A 17,375-nucleotide genomic window follows, 5' to 3' on the forward strand; every position below is an offset into this window, starting at 1 on the left:
CCAGCCATATACAATAAATAAATGAATGTAGGTGTAATCCAATAAAATTTTATGTACAAAAACAGGTGACTGACTGGAGTTGGCCTGTGGGCCATAGTTTGCTTACCTCTGCCTTAGACCCATGCTTCTCAACCTTTTTTGTATATGCAAATCACCTGGGGCTTTTGTTCAAATGTAGATTCAATAGGACTTAAGATTCAGTTTCTAACAAGTGTCCCGGTAGTACCAGTTTGCTTGTGGACCGAACCGAGTAGCAAGGCTCTAGACCTCACTGTCCCAATTTGGTATTCCCTAGCTGCGTTGAGTATTGGCTGTCAGATGTCAGAGACTTAGTTAATACCTAAAAGTATGAATTACATCTTCAAGTATTGATAATGTTTTAAATTATAAATACTTGCACCCATTTTTACTTTTCTAATGTGACTACACAGGGCTTGCATTTTATTTTGTCGTGTTTTTGTGTATATGGTGCTGGGGGTTGAACCCATGGCCTGCTGCATGCAAGGCAAACACTCTACCAACTGAGCTATATCCTGAGCCCTAGACCATCTATCTTTAAAAAGCAAGCTTACAGAAGACTACAAGCAATTAAAAGGAAGGGAAAAAATGCCTCAAGAACTATAGTATATTGGTTTGATATTTGGAAATGTTCTGAAGGTCAATCTAGGATCAGATATGTGCTTTATTTGCTATCCCAAGCTATTCAAGGTTCTATCTTTGTAAAAGTAGCCTGTTGTCTAGGGTCATATCAGAAACTCTGATTTTTGAAATTTATGAAAACATGCAAATGTGGTGCAGGTTTTTCATTTATTTGAAAACTATTGGGGCTGAGAATTTACCTCAGTGATAGAGTGTACAAGGCCAAGGCCCCAGATTCAATCCCAAAACCACACACAAAAAAATAAAATTATCTATTGAAAGTATAACAGACCAGGTTTTAAGGATTCAACTCATAACAAGTATTTGCCTTTGAGGAGATTACAAGTCCTTCAAAGGAAATGAACGAGGGGGAAGGTACATTGAGGGATAAGAATGAAAATAATTGGGCTGGGGATGTGGCTCAGGCGGTAGCGTACTTGCCTGGCATGCGTGCGGCCCAGGTTCAAAACAAAAACAAAAGATGTTATGTCCGCTGAGAACTGGAAAATAAATATTAAAAAATTCTTACTCTCTTTAAAAAAAAATGAAAAGAATTCATTTAGATTTTTAATCAATTTAGAAGGTTACAGAAGAATTACATCTGGGAGAAGAGAGCCTCAGGGAAGGAAAGAAGTGTAGAAGCAAGATGGAAAATGCTTAGCACATTGAAGGGACAGGGGAAAGGAAAAGAGGGCCTAGGGCCTTCCCACTCTTAAGATCAGGTGAAAGAGGAGTAGATGTTGAGGCTGTAGATAAAACCAGAAAAGGGCTCAATATAAAGCTAGAAATGAAAATATTCCAACAACAAAAAAAAATGAATTGTGGGCTGGGGTTATGTTTCAGGGGTGGAGCACTTGCCTCGAATGTGTGAGGAACTGGGTTCCATCTTTAGCACCATATAAAAATAAATAAAGGTATCCTGTCCACCTATAAGTGAAAAAAATATTTTTAAAAAAGTGAATTGTGTTGACCAGTCAAGTCAGATGAAGACAGAATTAGCTTTGTCAACGTGGAGTCAAACCTATGGTCTTGACTGGGTTCAGGGTAAAGGTGAATATTAAAGGCCTGATTGGAATAGGTTAGAGAAATGCAAGATGAGAAATTGAAAATACAGGAAATTTTCAAGAAATTATATAAAGGAGTATAAATTTCAAATTCAGTGATAACTGGGGTCTTGGGGTTAAAAGTTTTCCTTCATAACTTCTATTCAAACATTCAAAAGTAGAATAAAACAAACCTCCATGTACATTGTACCCAACATGGAAAACTAAATAATGGCTCCCCACAGATGTCCACGTTCATAATCCCCAGCACCTGTGAATTTGTTACACAGGAACAGTGATTATTATGATTAAGGAATTTGCAAAGGAGACTTTTTTTCAGGTCCTGGATTGAATCCAGGGCTAGGCAAGTGCTCTGTCACTGAGTTATATCCCCAGCCCTGAAGGAGATTATCCTGGATTGTCCCCATGGGCTCTACGTAATCACTAGGATCCTTACAAAAGAGAAGCAGTGCAGGATTTCACCCCTGTAATCCCAGTTGCTCAGGAGGCTGAGGCAGGAGGATCGAAAATTCAAAGCCAGCCTCAGCAACTTAGCAAATCCCTATCTCAAAATATAAAAAGGGCTGGAGATGTGGCTTAGTGGATAAGCACCCCTGGGTTTAATCCCCATTACCAATAACAGAAAATTTAAAAAGAGGCAGGAGGGCCCAAGTCATAGCAGGAGACGTGATGATGGAAGCAAGAGGTTGGAGCGACACAATGAAGAGGCCAAGAACCAGATCAAATAGTGGCTTCTAGATCCTGAAAAGGGCAGGGAGTGACTGCTACCCTGCCGCCTCTGGACACAGGAAAATGCAAGGGACTAGGAAAGCCTCCGAAAGTGGAAGGATTGAGTGCTCAGCTTTCCCAGTCACTGGCAGTTTGGAGAATTTGGCTTCTTCACAAGTCTTGCAGAGGTGCCTTGCAGACTTTTTTCTCTTCTTGGAATTCTCCCCACTGTCCTTTTCATTGTGAAATTAGCCATACACTTCCGGAGGGTTATAAGTAAACAAAGGTGACACCAAGGCAAAATAAATAGGACACCTCACCAGGAGGCCTTGCACCCTAGCTTGTAACGTGGGTCCAGGAGGAGCATGAAGCCCAAGCTTTGAAATAGACCTGTAGGAGAATAATCTGGCAACTTTCAGAGCTGTGTGACTCCCGGCGAGCAAAGAGCAAGGGCCTCAACTTTTCCAGCCTTTAATATTCATCTTTTACTGCCTTTACTTTTTGAACATTGTAGTAAACCCTAAGTTGATAGTTTTTCATAATACATCAGGTGTGTACTCCTGACCATACCTGTGCTCTCTTGATCACAGAAGAGAAACTACATTCAGGAATTCCTGGGTTGGCCTTACCTGGCTCATTTGGACATCCTATTGTTGTGGTCTGAGTTTCCATAGTAGAGGCCAGCTCTACTCCTTCCTCTGCTTCCTGCTCCTGGAGACTTCTGCCCTGTATCAACTCTCAAAGACAGTTCTTCAAGCCCAGAAAGATCATCTCTAGATTGGGAATCAGGGAAACCAGGCTCTAGCCCATTTCTGCCACTTCTTGAAAAATCTCTTTCTTTGTCAACTGTATAAAGAAGACAGTAACAAACTTGCTTGATAGAATTGTAGGAATTAAATGACATTAGTGAAAGTACTTTAAACTATAAAGTCTAGCCGGGCATGGTGGCACACACTTATAATCCCAGCTGGTCTGGAGGCAGGAAGACCATAAACTTGAGGCCAGCCTCAGCAACTGAGAGAGATTCTAATAAATAAATAATAAATTAAAAATAAGGGATGTAGCTCAGTGGCAGAGCACTTGCCTAGTATGCACAAAGCCCTCAGTTCAATTGTTAGTACCAGAAAAAAAAAATCTGTAAATTCTAATCCAGACATTATCCAATTAGAACATTATCATAGCTCTTTGTTTTACAGATGGAGAGGCTGAGATTCAGAGAGGAACATATTCATTTTGATAGTTAATCTTGCGAGACAAATTGGCTATGATAAGGTGCCCAGCTATCTGGTCTGAGGCCAGTCTAGATGTTGCTGTGAAAGTATTTTTATTTTTGTGGTGATCAGGGTGAAACGCAGGGCCTCACATATATTAACAGGCATTCTGCCACTGAGCTATATCCCCAGCCCTGTGAAGATATTTTCTATATGAGTTTACCTTTTAAATCAGTAGACTTTGAGTAAAGCAGATTGTCTTTCAAAATGTATGTACCTTCAGAGAAAAAGACCAAGATCACCCAAAGAAGAACGAATTCTGCCTCTAGACCACCTTTGAATTCAAGACTGTACCATTTGGGCTGGGGATGTGGCTCAAGCGGTAGCGCGCTCGCCTGGCATGCGTGCGGCCCGGGTTCGATCCTCAGCACCACATACCAACAAAGATGTTGTGTCCGCCGAGAACTAAAAAATAAATATTAAAAATTCTCTCTCTCTCTCTCTCTCTCTCCTCTCTCACTCTCTCTTTAAAAAAAAAAAAAAAGACTGTACCATTGCCATCAACTCTTGCTGGAATTTCTATCAAGTTAGCCTGCCCTTCAGATTTCAGACTTACCAGCCCCGACATTTGCATAGGTCAATTCCTTATATAAATCATCGATTACAAATATAGATATGCACACACAGAGAGACACATTGTGGTTCTGTTTCTCTGGAGAACCCTGACTAATACAGATATCTTTTCACTTACGTGGTAAATTATTGGGAACTATTATGGGCCCACTTAGGCTCAGAAAATGAGACAGCGTTCTTGCCCTCAAGTAGGGAACAGGCAAGTGACTTCCCGTGTACAGCTTAGTGTGACCAGTGCTGTGAATCGAGTTTGCTTTGGGACACAGCAGAATGTTTAAATGAATAACCATGAACTGGAAGTCAGGAAGTGTTTCCTAAAAGATGCGTGAGAGAGTTTGAAGGATGAATATGAGGTAGCAATCACAGAAGAGAGGGGCTAGGCCTTCCAGGCTCTGTGGGGTATGGAAAAGAGTGGCAGCGTTTCCACATGAGACTCTCAGGAGTTCCTGGTGGCTGGGGCCAGTGGGTGTTGGGGAGAGTTAAGTATTGAAGCTGGAATAAACAGCAGGGACCACTTTTAGGGAAGGCCTTTATCCTGAAAATCATAGGGAGTCATGCAAGGAATTCAAGCAGGGGACAGGTATCTGTGTTTCAGAAAGGTATCTTTGAAGATGACTTGGAGGGGAAGGCTCCTGAAGAGCCAGGTAGGGTGTGAGGAAAGCAGAAGGATAAGAAGAGGTGACAGCAGTGAGATGTAATCATTTACTGAACACATATTTGTGGAGCACCAGTTACCATTCAGTCACTCTGCTCAGTAATGGAGAGCCATAATAAACACTGCTGCTAGTGAGTTTAGTGGTGGAACTGAATGGATCTGGTATTCCCTATCAATTTATTAGTCCCTTGGGCCTGGGAGAGAGATTGAAAAGAAGCCAGGAGTGAGAATAAAATCAGGCAGGGAGGGGCTGGAGTTGTAGCTCAGTGGTGAAGTGCTTGCCTAGCGGGGGTGAGGCACTGTGTTTGATCCTTAGCACTACATAAATAAATAAATGTTAGATTCTTAAAAAAAATATATCAGGCAGGAGAAACACTTTGGGTTAAGAACCTGGAGTCATAGGCAAAATGTGGTGGGTTGAGTTGTGAGCTCCCCCACCCCCAAATTCTGTGGAGAGGATCCACGGTCATTATCATATTCTCAAAGGGAAGAAAAGAACTCCTTCAAAATTAGAAATCATCAAGATAGAATGGGAGAGGAGTTGGCTAAGGATGGAGTGCTAGGGAAGGGCAATGTTTAAAGGGAAGCCGAGGAAGAGAGAACTGAGAAGAAATGGCTAAAGAAAGAGAAAACCAGGACAGTGCAGAATTATGGAAACCCAGAGGGGAGTGTTCCAAGATGGCAGGGAGCACTCTGGCTTACCTCCTGGGCAGAGAGAGCAATGAAGATAGACATAGGCAATTGGGCTTGGAGTTGAGAAGGTAGCCATAGAAGAACCTGTTAGAGAAGGAGGCGGTTTTAATATCAGAAAGATTGCAACATGGCACATGCTTACATGCTTCGAGGAACAAGTCCCTAGAAGGAGAATAGGCACTGGCCAACAGGCTGCACCAGTCCTTGTCCTTCAGGGCAGCAGTGACCATGCTGGCTTCCATGGAGCAAGACGAAGCCAAGTAACAGGTGAATGAAGGAGGCCCTGTATAGCTCTGCATGTCTAGTTCAGGACTAAAACTTTTGGTCGGAATAGAAAAAGACAAAGACTTCAGGGCTGTGCAGCTTGAAAGGCCTCAGAGGAAAAGGACTGCTGCTTTCAGAGAAAGGCCTTTCCTGGGGCAGAGGGACCTGATGTGTCTTCTGGATCCAGGACTAATTAATGAAAGACCAAGTAGATACAGTTGCAGAAGAAATTTCTAAAATAAAGGAAATGAGCAGGAGTGGCAAGTTCCTTGTGGGTGGCTATTTGTCAGGGTTTGTACATAGTCAATACCAACACTTAGATGGGGTTGGATTTGGTGAACTTAAGGTCCCCTCCTGGCTTGAGAATCTCTAACCAATACCCCATTTCCCTGATCATCTCAAAGGGTTTTGTGAAATGATCAAAAAGACTATTTTACTTGGTTTTATCCCATGCCACATAGTGCTCATGAAGTTAGACATAGAAAGAAATATTGTAGCTTACCAAAACAACACATTTAGTAAGTACTGTAGCTTTTTTTTTTTTTTTGTATGGGTTTGAAACCCAGGGGCGCTTTACTACTGAACCACATCCCCAACCTTTTTCAATTTTTTTTTTTTTTTAATTTGAGACAGGGTCTCACTAAATTGCTGAGGCTGATTTCAAACTTGGAATCCTCTTTCCTCAGCCTCCCAAGTTGCTGTAATTATAGGCATATGCCATTGCATCTTGTTATTTGTATTCTTGATGTCTGCCATTCTAATTAGAGTAAGATGAAGTCTCTATGTAGTTTTGATTTGCATTTCCCTAATTGTTAAAGATGGTGAACATTTTTCTCATGCATTTGCTGGCAATTTGTATTTCTTTTGAGAAGTATCTGGTTCATTTGTTCATTTATTGATTGAGTTATTGGTTTTTTTGAGTTCTTTAAATATTCTGGATATTAGTCCTCTGTCAGAGAGTAGTTAGTGAAGATTTTCTCCCATTCTGTAAGTTCTATCTTCATGTTCTCATTTATTTTGCTGTGCAGAAGCTTCTTACTTTGGTGCTATTGTGTTTATTAATTCTCAGTATTATTTCTTGACCTTTAGGAGTCCTGCTGAGGAAGTGGTGACCTGTGCTTATTTATTGGAATCCTGAATCTACATTTTCTTCTAGAAGTTGCAAAGTTTCTGGTCCAATTCCTAGATCTTTGATCCTTTCTGTGTTGACTGTGTGAAAGGTGAGAGATAGAGATCTAATTTCATTTTTCTACATATGAATATCCAGTTTTTCCAGCACAATTTGTTTAAAAAAATCTCCTTTTCTCCAACATATGTGTTTGGTGTCTTTGACACATATCAGATGATTGTAGATGTGTGTGTTTGTCTGCATCTTCTATTCTGCACCATAGGTCTATGTGTCTGTTTTCATGCTAGTCCCATGCTGTTTTTGCTACTATACCTCTGTAGTATAATTTGAAGTCAGGTACTGTGATGCCTTTAGCATTGCTTTTTTGGTATAGAATGGCTTTGGATATTCTGGGTCTTTTATTCCTTGAAATTAATTTTTGAACAGTTTTTTCTGGTTTTGGAAAGAATGTGTGGTATTTTGATGGAGATTGCATTGAATCTGTATAATGCTTTTGAGAGTATTGTCATTTTAACAATATTAATTCTGCCTATCCATGAACATGGGAAGTCTTTCCACCTTCTGAGGTCTTCTTCAATTTCTTTATTCAGGATTCTATAATCTTCATTGTAAAAGTCTTTCACCTCCTTGATTAGATTTATTTCTAGGTATTTTATTTTTAAAAGACTATTGTGAATGGAATTGCTTTCCTGATTTCTTCTTCAGCAAATTCATTATTACTGTATAGGAAAGTATTGATTTTTGTATGTTGATTTTGTATCCTGCCCACCAAATAAAATTTTAAAGTAAAGCCTTAAAGTATCAAACTGTTACAAGAAAATTAACTGTAGTCCCAGAATGAAGCTTAATAATATTTATTAGAGGGCTGGGGATGTGGCTCAAGCGGTAACGTGCTTGCCTGTCATGCGCGGGGCACTGGGTTTGATCTTCTGCACCACATAAAAATAAAGATGTTGTGTCCACCAAAAACTGAAAAATAAATATTAAAAAATTATCTCTCTCTCTTTAAAAAATAATATTTATTAGAAATAAAAATATCCATGTCAAGATCATTGTACTGTCATGTGTAACTAATTAAAACAAATTTTAAAAATGGAAAAAAACTATCATATATAATAACATTGTTTTAAAAAAATAAATAAATAAAAATATCCAGCACCAGACATTAAAATTCACATCTGGAGTCAAATAAAAAATATTTGATATAATCTAGAAATAAACTCTCAATTTATGATCAATTGAATTTTACAAAGGTGCCAAGACAATTGAATGGGAAAAAAATAGTATTTTCAGCAAATGGTACTGGACACATATAAAAGAATGAAATTAGATCCTTTTCTCATACCATATGCAAATTTTAACTCAAAGTGATCATTCACTTAAATGTAAGAATTCAAACTACAAAACTCTTAGAAGAAAATAGGCAGAAATCTTCATGATCTTGAGTTAAAATTTTCTTAGGTATGACACCAAAAGCATGACTGACCAAAAACTAATTAATTAATTAAAATTTACCTAAACTAAAATCTTTTATTTATGCCTCAATGGATAGCATCAATAAAATAAAAGGCAACCCACAGAATGAGAGAAAATATTGCAAATCATATCTGATAAGGGTCTAATACCCATAGTACATGAAGAATTCCTACAACTCAACAAAACAAATACCTAAAAAAAAAATAGGCAAAGTGTTTCAGTAGACATTTCTCCAAACAAGATAAATGACCAATAAACATGTTAAATGATGTCTAACATCACTAGCCATGAGTAAAATGCAAATCAAAACCACAGTGAAATATTACTTTCTACCCACAAGGAAGGCTACAATCTAAGTGACAGATAATAGCAAGTGTTGGTGAAGATTTGAAAAGCTGGAACCTTCAGACACTATTGGTTGGGATATAAAAAAAAAAAATACCATTACTCAGGAAAATAGTCTGGTATTTCCTCAGAAGGCTAAACATAGTTACTATATGACATAGCAATTCTGCTCCTTGAGAAATTAAAATGTATATCCAAAACAAAAATGTACACCCAAATGTTGTTATAAACATTTGGTTATATTCATAACATCCCCATGGTAAAAATTACCCAAATGTCCATCAATGAACTAATAAACAAAAATGTGGTATGGTGTAATATTATCCAGCAATGAAAAGGAATGAAGGATTGATATAAGCTACAGCAAGGATAAACCTTGAAAATATTATGTAAGTAAAAGAAGCCAGTCACAAACAAACATAAATTATATGCTTCCATTTATATTAAATATCCAGAATATGTAATTGTTATGGTCTCCAAAAACTCATGTATGAGATAATACAAGAATTTTTAGAGGTAAATGATTAGATTAAGAGGTGTAACTTAATCAGTGGTTTAATTCACAGACATGGATTAACTGAGTGGTAACTGTAGGAATTAGGGTGTGGTTGGAGGAGATAGGTCAATAGTGGAATGCCTTTGGGGTTTATATTTTGTCTCTGGTGAGTGATGCTCTCTTTTCTTTCTGATTGCCATGTCTTAGGCTGCTTTTTATCCTCCACATCCTTCTGCCATGATGTTCTGCCTCATCTTGGGCTCAGAGTGATGGAGTCAGCCATCTATGGCCATCTATGAAGCTCTGAAACCATTATCTCCAAAATAAACTTTTCTTTTCCTAAGTTCTTTTTTTTTTCTTTTTTTTTTATTGTTGGTCGTTCAAAACATTACATAGTTCTTAATACATCATATTTCACAGTTTGATTCAAGTGGGTTATGAACTCCCAATTTTACCCCATATACAGATTGCTGTATCACATCAGTTACCCTTCCATTGATTGACAAATTGCCTTTCTAGTGTCTGATGTATTCTGCTGTCTGTCCTATTCTCTACTATCCCCCCTCCCCTCCCCTCCCCTCCCCTTTTCTCTCTCTACCCCTTCTACTGTAAATCATTTCTTTGATTTGTATTATCTTGTCTTACCCCTCCTTTCCTCTTATATGTCATTTTGTATAACCCTGAGGATCGCCTTCCATTTCCATGCGGTTTCCCTTCTCACTCCCTTTCCCTCCCACCTCTCATCCCTGTTTAATGTAAATCTTCTTCTCAAACTTTCATCCCTCCCCTGTCCTTGTTTACTCCCCTTATATCAAAGGGGTCATTTGGTATTTATTTTTTAAAGATTGACTAGCTTCACTTAGCATAATCTGCTCTAATGCCATCCATTTCCCTCCAAATTCTATGATTTTGTCATTTCTTAATGCAGAGTAATACTCCATTGTGTATAAATGCCACATTTTTTTAATCCATTCATCTATTGAAGGGCATCTAGGCTGATTCCACAATCTTGCTATCGTGAATTGAGCTGCTATGAACATCGATGTAGCAGTGTCCCTGTAGCATGCTCTTATTAGGTCTTTGGGGAATAGACCGAGAAGGGGTATAGCTGGGTCAAATGGTGGTTCCATTCCCAGCTTTCCAAGAAATCTCCATACTGCTTTCCAAATTGGCTGCACCAATTTGCAGTCCCACCAGCAATGAACAAGAGTGCCCTTTTCCCCGCATCCTCTCCAGCACTTATTGTTGTTTGACTTTCTAATGGCTGCCAATCTTACTGGGGTGAGATGGTATCTTAGGGTAGTTTTGATTTGCATTTCTCTGACTGCTAGCGATGGTGAGCATTTTTTCATGTACTTATTGATTGATTGTATGTCCTCCTCTGAGAAGTGTCTGTTCAGGTCCTTGGCCCATTTATTGATTGGGTTATTTTTCTAAGTTCTTATTGAGTCTTTTGGTCTTAGTGATGAAAAAGCTGATTAAAACAGAAATTGGTAAAAAAGACTAGGGTCGTTGCTGTTACTAATATAACCATATGGTTCAGAAGCCTTTGGAGCTGGTTTGTGGGGGAGGAATTTTTAAAAGTTTAGAGATGCAAGCCAGGAAAGCTTTAGAACTTTGGAAGGGGAGCTAATGGGGGAGTTGGGGGTAGCTCAGGAGACTAAAATGCCAAATGGACTATGGACAGTAAAGACTGGGCTCATGGGATTTCAGAGGGGAAGGAGGACTCTGTTGGATATTGGACTAGAGGCCATTCATGTTATGTTCTGGAAAAAAAAAAAAAAAAGTCATCTACATTTTGCCCATGTCCTGAGATTTTCTGTGAGAATGAATTAAAGGTGATGGACTTCTTAATCTTGTGAAAGAAATTTCTATGCAGCCCAGAATTCAGGTGGTGGCATGGATAATATTGCTGGTAGCTTTTAGTCAAGTTTACTGTGATAATCAGAGCAGAAAGCAGAGGAGAAAGATTTGAAAAACTTTAAATTTGGCCAGAAAAGAAAGAGTAAAACTGAGGTTGAGAAAGTTGTGGTTGTTAAAGACATTACAGCCACTAACAGGATGCTAAATACTTTACTAAGAGACAATAGGAAAGATGGTTTGAGGGCACCTCAGGAATTGGCAAGACCACACCCATTTCAGGCTCAAGGGTGTAAAGGTAAAAATTCCTGCTGGGAAAAGTGGCAAATGCCTGTAATCCCAGCTGCTGGGGAGGCTGAGACAGGAGATTCACAAGTTCAAAACAAGCCACATCAATGGCGAGGTGCTAAGCAACTCAGTGAGACCCTGTTTCTAAATAAAATACAAAATAGGGCTGGGGATGTAGCTCAGTGGCTGAGTGCCCTTCAGTTCAGCCCCCATTAAGCCTCCCAAAAAATTCCTTTGAGAAGAGACCAGTGGAGCACTCTGCACAGCAGGCTTAGGAAGGTGTTTCACTAAGGGAAGCAACCCAGGCATTCAGAGGCTGCTGAAGCCATGATCCAAGAGTCTTGGCTACTGCTCAAGATGGTGGCAAACCTTTCAGTCAACTGCATGATGCTGGGTCCACAGGAATGCAGAATGCTAGAGTTAGGGGGTCATGGAGGCTTCCACTGAGATTTCAAAGGAAGGCCTGGAGGCCAAGCAGAGTGCATGAGGGTCAGAGACCCAATAGGCTGCCCCTGAGAAGGTAATCATGAAAATTTGGGAAGAAGATGAAGCTTCAGTGGAGACCCCTGAGATTAAAGGTGCCAGTAATGCGGGATGTCTATTCGGGAAAGCTGCAGAAATCAAGCAAAAACAAATCAAGAGTCCAGGGCTGGAGATGTGGCTCAGTAGTAGAGTGCTTGCCTAACATGTGGTCCTGGGTTTGATCCCCAGCACCACAAAAATATAAACCAAGAGGCCATGGGGGGCTACATCCAGCAAGGTCATAGGAATAGAGCTACATAAGGCCTTTGGAGAGAACATCAGGATATTGTGTGCCCCAGATGCTGGATATGACGCTACAAGACTTATTACCCTAGCTAGATTTTGGTCTTGCTTTGGTCCCAACCCTTCTTTTTATGCCCCTATTTCTCCCTTGTGGAATGGAAATATTTACTATGTGCCTTTATATATTGGATATCTGTGTCTTGCTTTGGGTCTTTATAGGAGCTCACGCTGAGAGTTTGTGTTGAGTCTTAGAGGAGACTTTGGACTTGAACTTTTGGACAATATTTGAACTAAGGGGACTCTTGGAAATGGTTTAAATGTATTTTGCATTGCGAGATGGGCATGAGCTTCTGGGGACCAGGGGGTCGAATGTTATGGTTTAGATATCAGGTATCCCCCAAAAGCTCATAAATAACATCATGCAAGAATTTTCAGAGTTGAAATGACTGGGTAATAAAAGCCTTAACCTAATCAGTAGATAACTAATCAGTATAACCCCATCAATATGGATTACTGGGTGGTAACTATATGTAGGTAGGGTGTGGCTAGAGGAAGTATGACACTGGGCCTAAGGGCTTTATATTTTGTCCCTGGTGAGTGGAGCTCTCTCTGCTTCCTGATTTCCATGTCCTGAGCCGCTCTCCTCCTCTGCAGCTTTCCACTATGATGTTCTACCTCACCTTGGGACCAGAGCATGATTTCAGACCTCTAACATTAAAATTATGAGTGACCAATAAACTTTTCCTCTTCTACACTGTTTTTTTTTAGAGAGAGAGAGAGAGAGAGAGAGAGAGAGAGAGAGAGAGAGAATTTTAATATTTATTTTTTAGTTTTCGGTGGACACAACATTTTTTTTTGTATGTGGTGCTGGAGATCGAACCCAGGGCCGCACGCATGCCAGGTGAGCGCGATACCACTTGAGCCACATCCCCAGCCCAACACTGTTCTTATCAAGTCTTTTGGTCACAGTGGAAAAAAAACTGACTAATACAGTAATTCTATAGAAACAAAGTAATTGCCTAGGAATGGGTAGTTGGGGAATGACTGCTAATAGTTACAAGGGTTTCTATTTGGTGTGATGAAAATGTTTTAAAAGTGAATATGATGATGGCTGCACAACTCTGAATATACTAAAAAACATGGAATAGTACATTTTAAATGAATGGATTATATGGTATGTAAATTATAACACAATAAAGCTGTTGTATTAAAATAAAACTACTAGGCATTAAAAGAAGCAAGAAAGTATACCTCACAATGAGGAGAAAACTCAGTTTATCTGAATCAACTCAAAACTGATACAGATATTAGAATTGGCAGAGAGAGAGAGAGAGAGAGAGAGAGATAGTAATAGCTATAATTGTGCTCCATGTGTTGAAGAGTTAAGTAGAGACATAGAGAATATCAAGGTCCCAAATCAAACTCCAGAGTGAAAAATGCACCAATGGAATTAATGGCAGATTAAATATTGAAGAAGAAAGATTTGTGAATTTGAAGACAGAGCAATAGAAACTATCCAAAATAAAATGCTGAGAGGAAAAACAACTTTTTTAATATTTATTTTTTAGTTGTAGTTGAACACAATATCTTTTATTTTATTTATTTATTTTTATGTGGTGCTGAGGATCAAACCCAGGGCCTCGCATGTGCTAAGTGAGCGCTCTACCACTGAGCCACAATCCCAGCCCAGGAAAAACAATTTGTAAGACCATGAGCAGAATATTAGTGAACTATGGGACATATACTGATCAGTATGAATGTAATTAGAGATTAGGAGCAGAGGAGAAGAAGAGGGACAGAGAAAATACTTAAAGAAATAATGGTCAGAATTGTAGATTGGACCAAGAAGCCCTTACCAAGACACACATCATAATATAATTGTTCAAAAGCAATGATAAAGAAAATCGGAAAAGTAATCAGAGACAAAAGACATCCTAGCATATCCACACTGTATATATTACCCTCCTGTTAGAAATTAATAGCCCTTGACTATTGAGACATTGCAGTGCTTGTATTAAAGTAACCCTTATTTTGCTTAATAATGCCCCAAAGCACAAGAGAACTGTTGCTGGCAATTTTATTACAATATATTGCTGTATTACAGTATATCGATATTTTATTAGTAGTCTTTGTCATTAATCTCCTATCATGCCCAATTTATAAATCAGACTTTTCTATGTATGTCTAGAAAACAACATAATATATGTAGTTTTGATGCTATTTGCCCATCCTCTAGGAGTTTTGGAGTACATCCCCACAGATAAACATGGACTATTGTGTGAATACAGGTGTGCGTGTGCCTTTTTAGGACTCAGCAAAATTGCTTCTACCTGGTCTGGAGTTGTGGGTGGCCCTCAAAATCCCCAGCAATAGCCACTAGGCAGTGCAGCTTTGGGTTGGTGTTCTCTTTTTCAAAAGCCTGGCTGGTGGGGCTGGGGCTGTGGTTCAGAGGTAGAGCGCTCACCTAGCATGCAAGAGGTACTGGGTGCAATCCTCAGCACCACATAAAAATAAAATGGGGATATTGTATCCACCTATAACTAAAAAAAAAAAAAGTTAAAAAAAAAAATCTGGCTGGCCTCTGAGGTCCCTGCTAGCTCTAACGTCTGTGGCTCTGTGAGCCTAAGGATGAAAGGAGAGCCCGGGGCAAACAGTGACAGCAGACAGTTAAACCAGACCAGATTTCCAATCCAAACCCTGGGGCCAAGCCTGAGCCACTTTAAATTCCATTAATCTATCCCTGAGTGTTTGTACAGCAAAGAACCTGTTGTACTTAAAGTCCTGATCTTGTTGCTGGGGCTAGGGAGGATGAGAGAGGACAAATATTGACACGGGCTGCTGGGTTCTTGCTCCAGCCTGCTCTGCCTCCTTGGGCTGGGGAGGGCCTGCCAGGCTGCCCTGCGTTGCTGTCTCTGGGGGCCCACATAAGCAGCGCTGTTGGGAGATTGCTATGGCACCTGCTCCTTTCTGAAAGGAAAAACCAATAAACAGAGGAATAAACACAGGTTCTGCCAACCTCAGCCACTTCCTGTTTACAGGCTGTGGCTCCCTGGCTCCCCATTCCTGGCTGGGAAGACCAGGCTGACTTAGAGTGAGACATCAGGAGGGCTGTGATGGGCTGAGAATTTGGGCCTGTTTTAAGTTTAGCTCCTGGCTCTATCCTGAAGGCTATGTGATGGTAAGCAAGCAGCTTCATCTCTCTGTGCCTCTGGAAGGGTGTGAGTAATAAACCAGGTTCTTGAGAATTGGAGGAAATGATATTCCAGAGACAAGGCTTGCAGCGGTACCAAGCCTGGACTAAGTGCTCACTAAACACTGCAGCTAATACTCCCCAGAGCCTCCGGCAAGGCTCTTGGCAACCCTTCTTCTGTTTCCTGATGGCATTCGTATTCTGGATCTCACTTTGCCCTCTTGGCGAGGCTGTGAGCTAACCTGGTGCTCAGTCATCCTTCCTGAGCTTTGGTTGCAGCCACTTCACCCCCTCAGTCAAGGTTCCTCTCTGCAGCTTGTGCAGTCTGGGCACAGGGAACACTTTATGCTCCTTTAGTTACTGGTGCCCTCCCTGCGCCTGGCTGCCTGTCCCTGCCCAGCCCCTACTCCTGTCCCAAATCCATCTGTCCTCCATTTTTTTCCCGCTTTCCTCCTGGCTCAGTCCTCTTCGAGGTCAAGGCCCTGCTCAGCCATCCCCTCTGAGCAACTGGAACCAGCTCCTGAGACAGGGGACCCCTCTGAGCAAGCTTTCCCAGCCCTCCAGAGACAGCACAGAATACTGAGCTGTCACGGCACGCGCCTAGGTTTCGGAGTCCGTGCATCTGTTCTGGTCCCCACCAGAAATGTGCCCTTCAACAAGCCGCCTGTCTCTACCAGTGAGAGGTCTTAAGTGCTCTAAAAGCAGCCCCCTGCTTCACACCCTGCACCATGACACCTCACTGGCCTTGGGATGAAGTGTGACATGCTGTGCCCACCATGCTCGGTCCCTGCTCCCCTCTCCAGCTGTCTCCTCTGCCACCCTATGCTTTGGCCACTGGCTGGGTGGACATTCCCTGACTGAGCTGTACCCTGTCACGTCTCAGTTCGCATGGACCAACTCAGGAATGTCCTTTTCCTCTACTCCACCCTCTGAAAAGCCTCCCGGCCCCCTAAGGCCAGTTAGATGCCTGAGACCCTTCACAGCCCCTGCTTGGGCTGCCGTTGGAAAGAAACCCAGCCAATGGTGACAGAGCAGAAGGCTGACTGTCCCTCTGGCAGGACCCCAGAGGTCCCCTGTCCCAGGAACTGACTCCAGTTGCTCAGAGTCAGGGATGTGATTGTCCTGGCTCCTAAAGGTCCTTCCTTGGGGCCCAGAATTTCCTGCTATCCCACCCATCCTTCTAGGGAGGGTGAGGTGTGATCCCCGTAAGATTCCACATTCCTCCTGTGCTGGGACCCAGTTCTCTTCTTGGGGGGGACCAGCACCCTGTTCCTGGTTTGCCCAGAGAAAGCAGAGACGGATGCATGAACGAACAGATGAATGAAAGAGGGGACGAGTGACCCGGGGCTCACCGGCCTCTTCAATGCTCGTTTTCAGTTCAAAACCTATGCAACACTGCTATCTAGAACCAATTTCATTAATTCCAATGGGGACACACCTGTCTCCTTTAACAGGAACCCTCCCCTGGGCCAGATTCCATGACTCTCTTTCAGAATAAGTGTGGGACCATTTCTGCCCCTCAAGCTACCTCTTACAATACCCCACAGAGACTGCCCCTGCCAAGGTAGGACCATATTGGTAGCGTTTAGAAAGGTCTTGAGGTTGAGGGCGCATGGAACCTGTCTGGGTACGTGGAACAGTTTCAACCTTGACTTTGCTGTAAGATCCTGGGCAAGCCATTTCCTGCTCTGGTCCTCAGTTTCCTCATTTGTCTAATGGAGACATCTATCCCTACCTGCCTGGGTGCTGTGAAGCTGGAAAAGTATGCAGAGAAATGGCTCAGTCCAGCTCTGGGACCAAAATAGAGCCCCTTCCTCAAGAGCCCAGGGCTGTTCAGCTAGCTAAAGTGGCCTCCAAACCCAGCACCATCTGCCTTAGATACCAAATAGGCAGGGAGTGGCACATACTTTACTTATGTACCCCCCTTGGGGGCTAAACTCCTAGCTTGACACTTAAGTC

The sequence above is a fragment of the Urocitellus parryii genome, chromosome 11 (assembly GCF_045843805.1).
Source record: "Urocitellus parryii isolate mUroPar1 chromosome 11, mUroPar1.hap1, whole genome shotgun sequence".
NCBI lineage: Eukaryota > Metazoa > Chordata > Mammalia > Rodentia > Sciuridae > Urocitellus > Urocitellus parryii.